Source organism: Haemorhous mexicanus, chromosome W (genome assembly GCF_027477595.1).
Source record: "Haemorhous mexicanus isolate bHaeMex1 chromosome W, bHaeMex1.pri, whole genome shotgun sequence".
NCBI classification, from domain to species: domain Eukaryota; kingdom Metazoa; phylum Chordata; class Aves; order Passeriformes; family Fringillidae; genus Haemorhous; species Haemorhous mexicanus.
In genome coordinates, this window is record NC_082380.1 from 7,183,323 (window position 1) to 7,192,753 (window position 9,431).

Sequence of the window (9,431 nt, forward strand, 5' to 3'; positions counted from 1 at the left end):
AAAAAAAAAAAAAATACCCGAAAAAAATTTCTAGCTCGCTTAGAGGCTGGTTTAAACTTACATATTTCTTCAGCCGTGAGTCAAAAAGCTGCTGGAAGGCGTCTGCCGGGCCGTCTCCTCGGAACTTTGTCCAGATGACTGATTTGAGGTTCGAATCGACCCCCCTGCTAGGAAATTCCGCTAGAACGAGGGATAACTTCGCAGGGAGACGCAAAAGAACGGCAGTTACAGTTTCTCGGAGAGAAATGCTGCTCCATCAGTGAAGAGTCTCTCGTTCACCTGTTCGATGCGTCAGATGTAAAATAAAAATGAAGCCACCGGGGCTAGCTTCTTAGCCGGATAGCTGATCCCTCGTAGGGTAAGCGCCCCAGGCAAGCAGTCTCAAGGCCGGATACCTCAGCCCTCTGGAGGCTGGGGTGCCCTAGGCCAGACTGCAGCACAGCCGTGACCCCTAGCAAGCTTAGTGATTGTCAGCTCTCAGTGAAAATCAGTTCTTTTATGATTTCAGCTCTTAGCTTGCTCGTAGGGGCTGTGGCTGGCCGTGGCTACTGGAAGGCAGAGGAAAGAGAGAGGAGAAGGCGGCCAAGTGTTCCACGATGGTTTATTCTGAGGGTCTCGCGAAGGGTCTTGAAGCTGCTCTTCTAAAAGAATGTGCCAAGACAGCCTCTTTTATAGGGTTAGGGAGGATTGAAAACTGACCAATTGTAAGGGTTAGGGAAACTAGCCTATGGGGTCACAGAGAGATAAGCAGGCCTAGAGGACCAGAGTGAGGACTCCTGGTTCAATTCCTATGACTCAGCAAATACCTATCTCTAAACATCCCTCCACGGAGCCGTAGCCGGCCCTGCGCTTGCTAGACTGAACATCTCTCTTTTGGTGGAAATTCTTCAACTTGTATTGCCCTGACTGCTCCTCCTAGGACTCTCAAGGCTTTCACTGGCTTTTTTTTTTTTTTTTTCTCAAGGGTCCAGTGTTTCAAGAGGATGTGAGAGGAAGCCCAGAGGAGATCACGTGCAAGCACACCTATCTGTCCTGGCAGCTTTGTTCTAACATCTATCCTTACATGTCTTGAATTTTGGACACAAAATTCATGTTTCACCCTTGGGCTTCAGGACCAGAAGGACAGTTCTTTTGCATACAAAGGAAAGCAGGTAACCCAAGTGTTTTAGGTGCTGATTAGAGATGGCCCATGCAAGATCAAGGCCGGACAGAGCAGTCTGTCCTGGCCGCTTTTGTGTACCAGCAATCTTTGAACGTACCTGCCACTTGCCTTGCTTTGGACACCCAACAGTTTCCTTGCCTTGCCCTGCTGATCCTCTATTGCGTTGCATTCTGTCGCATGCCCATGCCCCACCTTTCACCTTGCTGCTTCTTTCCTCCAGGGTCTTGCATTGTCTAGACCTTCCTGTTTCTGCCTGGCCTAGCCATTACTGGACTTACCTTCCTATGCCCAGCCTTGCCTCTGACTTCTGGGCCTTCTCCCACTTACCACTCCATTTGCTTTCCCCTCATGCTACCAGCCTTTCCAACATCTCCCTTGACTTGCCTACAATTGCCTACACTTGCTTTGCATTGCCTTACCTGCATGGAAGGCAAGGCAAAGAGCAGTAGGCAAAGCAAAGCAAAGCCAGGAAGTTGTTTGTAGAGCTAGGCAAGGCAGACATAGGCAAAGCAAGCAAAGCAAGGGTAGGTTAGGAAAACTAGGCATGGTACTGGAGGCGAGGCAAGGCAAGGCCAAGTGACTTGGAGTGACATTCCTTGGGATGTAAAATATATAGTGCCAATGTTGGTAGGGCAGATGTTAAGGTACCATGGGGGAGATATAGGCCAGCAAGACATTTCTGTCCTGGCCCCTTCTGTGTAGGAGCCATTGTTGGACATAGTCAGTACTGGATGTGGTATGCAACTTTCGCTTGCTAACTTACTGAACGAGAACGGCAATGCTTTCTCATGGAAAGGAAAGAACGTAGCCCCAGTGTTGAAGGTGCAGATAAGAAGCTGCATCATGCAGCTCAAGAGAGGCAGCAACTTTCTGTCCTAGCATTGGTTTGGAAGCACTGACTCAATTTGTATAATCATGGAGTTGGTATCCATCTTTGGAAGGCGGTCTGCCTCCTGAAAGAATCCATTTGGCATGTGTTTTCCACTTCCTCGAGGCAACCTTCTTGTAATTCTGCCAGCACACTTCTTTTGGACAAGGTAAACAGATGTGCTGGGTCTTGGTGTGCAGCAGATCTAGTGCCCCGCGCAGGTAATGCCCAGTAACAGTGTTCTGACCCCTTTGTATAAGATCAGTCCCTGGATGTTTTGGATTTTGGAGGGGATGCCATTTCTTTTGAGATGGGCTTCTAGTTCCTCTCTTTGGCAAAGAAAGCAAGTTTGGAGGGCACTTTGAGTGGTCAACGTGAATTTAAAGGCTTTTCCCAATAGGCAGTTCTCTGGGTTAGAGATGTTGAACTGTCAGTGGGAATGCAGAGGCCAAGCCATGGAGTTTTTGTAGCTTTAGTGTGTGAGCAGTCTCTGGTACCATTCCATTTGGATCCTGACTCAGTGAGACTGAAGGCTTAGGATGGTACCTAGAGCTGAGAAGGAAAGTGGCAATAGCAGGATATGTGTTCATAGTTTGATGGGTGCAGTTGAAATTGTAGGCAGCCAAGAGCTTTCTCCACTGACACTTTTGCGAGCTGTTTTTGGCAGATGTTTTCAAGTTTGTTACCAGACTCGACGAGAGTGAAAAAGTTTGTTAGGGCAGAGGACTTGGCGTTGCCCTTTGAGTGTGGTGCAAAGAAAAGTATGCACTTGGAAGGGGAAATCAGTGAAATCTTGTTCTTCCGACAGTTGATTTGAGAGCAGGGATGTTTCTGACTTGGCTGTGTCCTGGGGGTGGTTTCGAGCTGGGCTCCGTGCGTGTCCTTGTTTTGTGAGTCGACAGCGCCATCGTGTGGTTATTTTGATGAGTGCTGACAGTGCCCAGAAAAAAGCCAAGCTCTTTTCTGGCCCAACCTCATTCGTGTGGGAGCAGTGTGGGGGCAAGAACTCCACTGTGGATCCTGGCCCTTGGGCACTGACAGAATGTGATCCTGCATGTAGTCGAGAAGGAAGAGGAAGCATTTCATTGTTGGTTGCACAGTTTATAGGCTGCAAAAGAAAAGGCAATTGCAGCATGGCCTCTTCCTTTTAGAACCTTTTCTGTGCCATCATCTGCTCAACATGTAACTCGCACCCACTGAACTGCATCCAGCTCCCTGGAGATATGCACTTTCCCTCAAGCTCTATGTGCTATCTTGCACTCTAACTCTCACAGATCCCAAAACATTTTAAAACGTCCAGCAGCTGCTCACATAGAAAAACTTCTACAACAAAAAGCCAGTGCTGGCAATAATAGTCTCTTTGCAGTCTGTCACCGAAACGAAACACACTAGTGATTTGCATGTTCCTTCTCAATGATATATATAGCATCAGCACATTCTCTCAAAGTGACAGTCTATCGTTACAGAGAAGCATTTCCAGCTGCAGTTCTGACTGATTGATGTGCCAGGACAGAAAGCTTTTGCTGACCTACCCTCTTCCCTGTGCAACCGGACATTAGCAGCGCAAATATTTTCACACACTTTCATTGGCACCATGTCCAAGCAGCTAGAGATCACATAGGTGGAAGTGTCAAGAGGGAAGATGTTCTTAAAGTACCTCCTGTTCTTAACAGCTTTTAAATTGCGCACAATGCTCTGCATCTTCTTTCCCAGATAGACCTGCCATCACTTTTTTCACTCTCACATCTTCGTTGCAAACATCCAAATGCTAGTCTCATAGAAAAAGGCTCTAGAAGTAAAAGCCAGTGCAGGGCTGCACCTTCCACATGCCCCATATAAGCCACATCAAACTCAGTGGTGCACTCTGTCCTTCCCTTCGCTGCATCTACCATTGTGTTCTCTGGATCTTGGAGCCTAAAGGTAGGCACAATTGTTTCCACAGAGGGGTTGGAAGAGGCCTACGTAGCAGCACAAGGAGCTCTTTCAAACTTTAATCCTTATGACAGCCATGATGATTTCAGTGTGTAGGCCAGTGACAGTCACGCTCCTATTACAGCCGGTACACTGCACTCACTAGCCAGTCACACTTCTACTCACCCGGAGGCGAATAAGTGTCTACTTCTTGCACAGATCACTGGGGCGTCAGTGAAGGGCTCCGGTGCACTGCTTCTGCCAAAAGATGCTCGGGTCAGGCACTTACGTTCCCAGCATTACAGAGCCCCATATTCTACGTCTCTTGTCATCTGAATCATACTGGCAAGGTTTTTGGCTACGTCTCACACTGAGAAAATGTGCCAGTACGACAAGCTTGCCCAGAGCGTACCCCTGAAACTGATGGAAACTTGTACTTGATCCACATTTGCCTACATCTATTTGCCTGTTTTTGAAAAAACACAGATCTCTGAAAACAGTGTCATCAATTACTACATCACACTTAAAATAAGAACACACAGTTGTCTGTAAAACTGTTTGGCCTTTTAAAAAATTCTATGCATTATATAAGTAATGCAGTAATGCCTAAAGGCTAAAGAGATTTTCCATTTCTATTCTATACTTTATTATTGTTTAGAATTAATTGAAAATGTGTTATTCAGTGCTGCACATACAAAACAGAACATTAAGGATCAAAATCACATGACTCTAAATTCAAAGTAAACAGATTTTAAATTGTCTCTATACTATTCTCATGCCTCTATCAATACAACCAGAGATGATATCACTCATATCTGCAATCACAGAATCGTAGAATGCTTTGGGTTGGAAGGAACCCTTAAAGTATTTTTAGTTCTAAGCATCTGCCTTGGGCAGAGACACCTGACTTTAGATCTGGTTGCTCAAAGCCCCCTCTAACCTGGCCTTGAACATTTCCACTAATGGGGAGTCTACAACCTCTCTAGACAACCTATTCCAATGTGTCACCATCCTTATTCTAAAAAAGCTCTTCCTTGCATATAATCTAAACCTTTATTCTCTCTGTTTAAAACCATTGCTCCTTGTCCTATCATTACAGACCCATGGTAAAAAGTCTTTCTCCATCTTTCCTATAGGCTGCATTTATATATATGGAAAGGGCACAATAAGGTGTCCCCAGTCTTCTCCAGGCTGAAAACCACCAACTCTCTCAATTTTTCCTCATAAGAGAGGTGTTCCATTTCTCTGATAATTTTCATGGCCCTCCTCTGGGTTCACTCCAAGTCCCCTTCTTTCCTTTACCGAGGACCCCAGAGTTGGATGCAATACTCAAGGTGTGGTCACACAACAGCAGATTAGAAGGGGAAAATCACCTTCCACAACCTGCTGGCCACACTTGGTACAGTTGGCTTTTAGGTCTTCAAGCGCATAATGGCAGTTCATGTCCAATTTTTCATCCAACAGGATCCCCATCTCCTTCTCTCTGTCTGCCTGCTTTTAATACCTTCATCACCCAGTCTGTACTGACACTTTGCCTTGCTAAACTTTCATATATTTACATGGGCTTACTCCTCCAGCCTGTCCAGTGTCTGGATGGCATCCCATCCCTCAGATATGTCAACTGCACTACTCAGCTTGGTGTCACCTGCAAGTCTGCTGAGGGTGCTCTCAATCCCCCTGTCTACATCATCAATAAATATATCAAATACTATCGGTTGCAGTGCAGACACCTGAGAAAGACCTCTTGATACTGGTTTCCACTTGTACATTGAACCATTGACTGTAACTCTTTGAACATCCATCCATCCATCCATCCATCCATCCATCCATCCATCCATCCATCCATCCATCCACCCACCCATCCATCCATCCATCCACCCACCCATCCATCCACCCATCCATCCACCCATCCATCCACCCACCCATCCATCCATCCATCCATCCATCCATCCATCCATCCATCCATCCACCCACCCACCCATCCATCCATCCATCCATCCACACATCCATCCATCCATCCATCCATCCATCCATCCATCCATCCATCCATCCATCCACCCACCCACCCATCCATCCATCCATCCATCCACACATCCATCCATCCATCCATCCAATTCTTTATCCATCTGAAAGTTCACTCAACAAATCCATACCTCTCCAATACAGATGTAAGAACGTTGTGCGGGACCTTATCAAAGGTCCAGGTAGATGACATTTATAGTTTTTCCTTTGTTCACTGGTGCAATTGCTCCATCATAGGGGGCTACTGGTTCATGAGGCAAACACATTCAATTAACAGCTGAAGAGAAGTGAATTGAGATGTGAGGGCACAGAAAAAATCAATCAGCACATACATTGTCATTGCAAACATACATGCATGCATATTTAATTAAGAAGCATGCTTTCAGTCTTTGAAGGATATATAGGTTGTACCGAGTTAGTTCCTGTTGAGTCACAGTGGCATGAGTATAAACAAGTCTCTACAAGGGTCACAAATGTGAGAAAAGATAATTATATCTGCACTTCAGATATTTCCTGCTGACAATCAGATTTAAATAAAGCCTATTGGAAATGGGAAAAGTTCCCAGCGATTTCAGTTGTTTTTTTATTAAACACCATGTGAAGAGTCTGTTTACAATAAAGTAGATTTTGCATTTAAATAAAATGCTAATTTTATTTATCCAAAATTAACAATTTTTGCTAATTTTCGTGGATAAATAAAAAAATCCAATCACTGTGCAACTGACATTTGTAAAATTAAAAAGTGTGAGATTGATCTTTTCTGTCTAGATCTCATATTCTGTTGTATTTATGCAATGAATATATACTAATATACAAATAGATGAACTCACCTCTTCTTAAACTGGAGCAGGAATAAAATTATTATTTCACTATTACTATATTCTAATGAAAAACAAAAAGAAAATCTTAAAAATCTTTTATTTTATCAAAGGGGACAAAAAAAAGCTAAGCTAGGTTTTGACATTCAGCATAGTGCAGTCTAATAGGCAGAGGTTTGCATATCGATGCCAGAAACACACAGCTGGCTCTACACTCTTGCTACAATGCAGACAGTAGCTGACCTGTGCATGTAAGGAAGATTATATTAAAACTAAAAGCATGAACTTTCCCTGTGTGTTTTTTCCCCCCACTCTACTCTGCAGATTTTGTTAATAAAATCTTCAGGACATTTTTTGAGCCCTTTTATTAGTTTTTTAGGACTGAAAGACACTCGTAACATGAAGATTTAGTTATTTAGTAATTTCTCTGGCCCATGAGAGACAGCTAGGATGTACTATATAGACATTTCTTTTCAGAAAAAAGAAAAAACAAAAAACTTAAAATGATGATGCCTGCTTGACACTAGGCATTGGGAGTTTTGAAAACTGCATCTTTGAATTTGATCCTATTTTTCTGGCAAAAGTCTTGAACTGCATTTTGTTACTTGATTATATCTCAGTAAATATGAACTATGTGGTGTTCTTGTTACTAAGGAAATGTTGCAAATGTCCTACCCCTGTTGCATTATAAATGGTGGCACAATATCTTTGTGCTGTTCAGAATAAAAGGAATGAAAGAAATGGAGAGCCATAAATCAAAGGATTGCAGCTGGTAGGCAGTCAGTATTAAACTGTTAAGAAATGTTAGAACTATTTAAGTCACCATTTCTAAGATTTTCTTTCCACATCCAGAATACATCTGTGGAATATAGTCTTTTCTTGAGTCTGGGAGAAGAGGAACAGAAACCCACAGGAAACGTTAGAGTTTCACTTTGTAGCTTTGAATATTGTATTGAGTTAACAAACACCATCTTATTTCTTTCAGTTTAATTAATTTTATAAATATCTGGTTTATGAATTTCAAATATGGGATTATTTCATATTAACTGTATGAGTAATAGGTTATGGATTTGTAAGAAATAGTTGTATTATTATTGTTTATTATGTACATATAATGTTTTTTCCCAGAACAAAGCAGATTTTGACTTCTGATACTAAAAAAGTGGGAGTTGGATAGTCGCTGCTGCTGCTGCCTATTACCTGCTGCCTATTATCTGTTCCCTCCAAACCTCTCCTGTAGAAAAGCAGGTTGGGTTAACATTCAGGCAACACAGTCAGATCCACACACAACACTCACCACAGCTGGCTCAGCAAGAGAGGCAGAAGGCTCCTTTTGCAGGATTCTATTTCAGCAAGATATATTGCATGTGGTGGCTGAAAGAAACCCAGGCAAGAAAGAGCACAACCACGCACTACAGACAGCATAAGAAGGGGAAGGGGTGGGGGGGCGGACCTAAGGGCAGGGCAAAAGGAGATTGGTCTCCAGGGGAGAGGGCGCAGCCACCAGGGTTATCCAACCAATGAGGGAACAGGGAAAGGAGAAACCAGGATAGGTTGCAAAATATAGGGATCAGTGAGACAGAAGTCCATGGGGGAGTCTTGTCTTTTCCCCCAGGAGGAATGAACTCTATGGTGCAATGCCCTTGGGAATTGGCTATGGGGGAGGGAGTTCATGAGATACTACATGATGCTAGCTGTTTGTTTACCATAAGGGAAGTAGTAAGAGCAAAAAAAAGGCAGCTAGAATGAATTTATGCTTTTTGAGCAACCTTACCCTTCAGTTGAATGACTGTTACCCTGAAGCAGGACAAAAGATTTGAACTGGTTTTACCTTCATGGAGAGATAAAACCTAAACCCAAAAATTTTTGCCTAATGTTATGGGAAACTGCAGTGCAGTATTTGCGTTCACAGAAACTACTATTCAATGAAATATATGATGATGTAAGTTGAATATTTTTCCGTATCTTGAGATGCTTGACCCCCAACCATCTACTTTTCTATAACAAAAAGAAGAAAAATAACTTCCTATTGTATTTGTTCTATACTACAGTGAAAGAGTGGCCTATGTTGTGAACATAAATTGTGTAGATAGTGTGGTTTGGACTAAAATGAGGCTTTAAAGATAAAAAGCATGTCATTTCACAGGGAAAAAAATGTTCAACCAAATGGCATAGACAAAACCATTGAAACAGCATGGCAACCAAGTCAGATGCACTTTAAGATGAAAAGTAGAAACTTCATTTTCTCCTTCACTATGTCTGAAATTAAGTAACAGTTGATACCATATGGTATTATTTCATGACTCACACAGAGCATTCTAAATATCAAGAAGTGATGCATCTGATTTCAATAAAAGTTTCAAAAGAAACAAGGTTTGGGTCCAGTGTAGATACTGGTCTGTACCTGGCAGTACAGTTTGCCCTACAGTTGTAATGAAATGTTTGACCCTCTGAAATTCAAGGAAATTTATTTCAGTGCAGTCTAAGAACTGTGGGAAGTGAGATAACTCTATAGACAAACACACTGATTCATGGTTAAGGATATAGCAGTTTTAAAGAAATCAATTTCAATGCAGTTACATGTTATTTTCTGCAAGGGACACTTCTTTGATCTCAGGCTTAGGTGGCAAAGCCTTATTGTGTACTCTTG

At 42.8% G+C, this 9,431-nt stretch overlaps 1 long non-coding RNA gene across 1 annotated transcript; it reads right to left on the bottom strand.

Annotated features, from left to right (window-relative positions):
* Positions 1–587: 587 nt before the first annotated feature.
* Positions 588–8,212, bottom strand: LOC132341477 (uncharacterized). Its single transcript, XR_009490233.1, has 4 exons — positions 8,079–8,212; positions 6,095–6,240; positions 4,128–4,199; positions 588–3,138 (listed from the first exon to the last, which is right to left on the bottom strand). It is a non-coding gene; the product is annotated as an uncharacterized LOC132341477 (long non-coding RNA).
* Between the last annotated feature and the right edge of the window lie 1,219 nt (positions 8,213–9,431).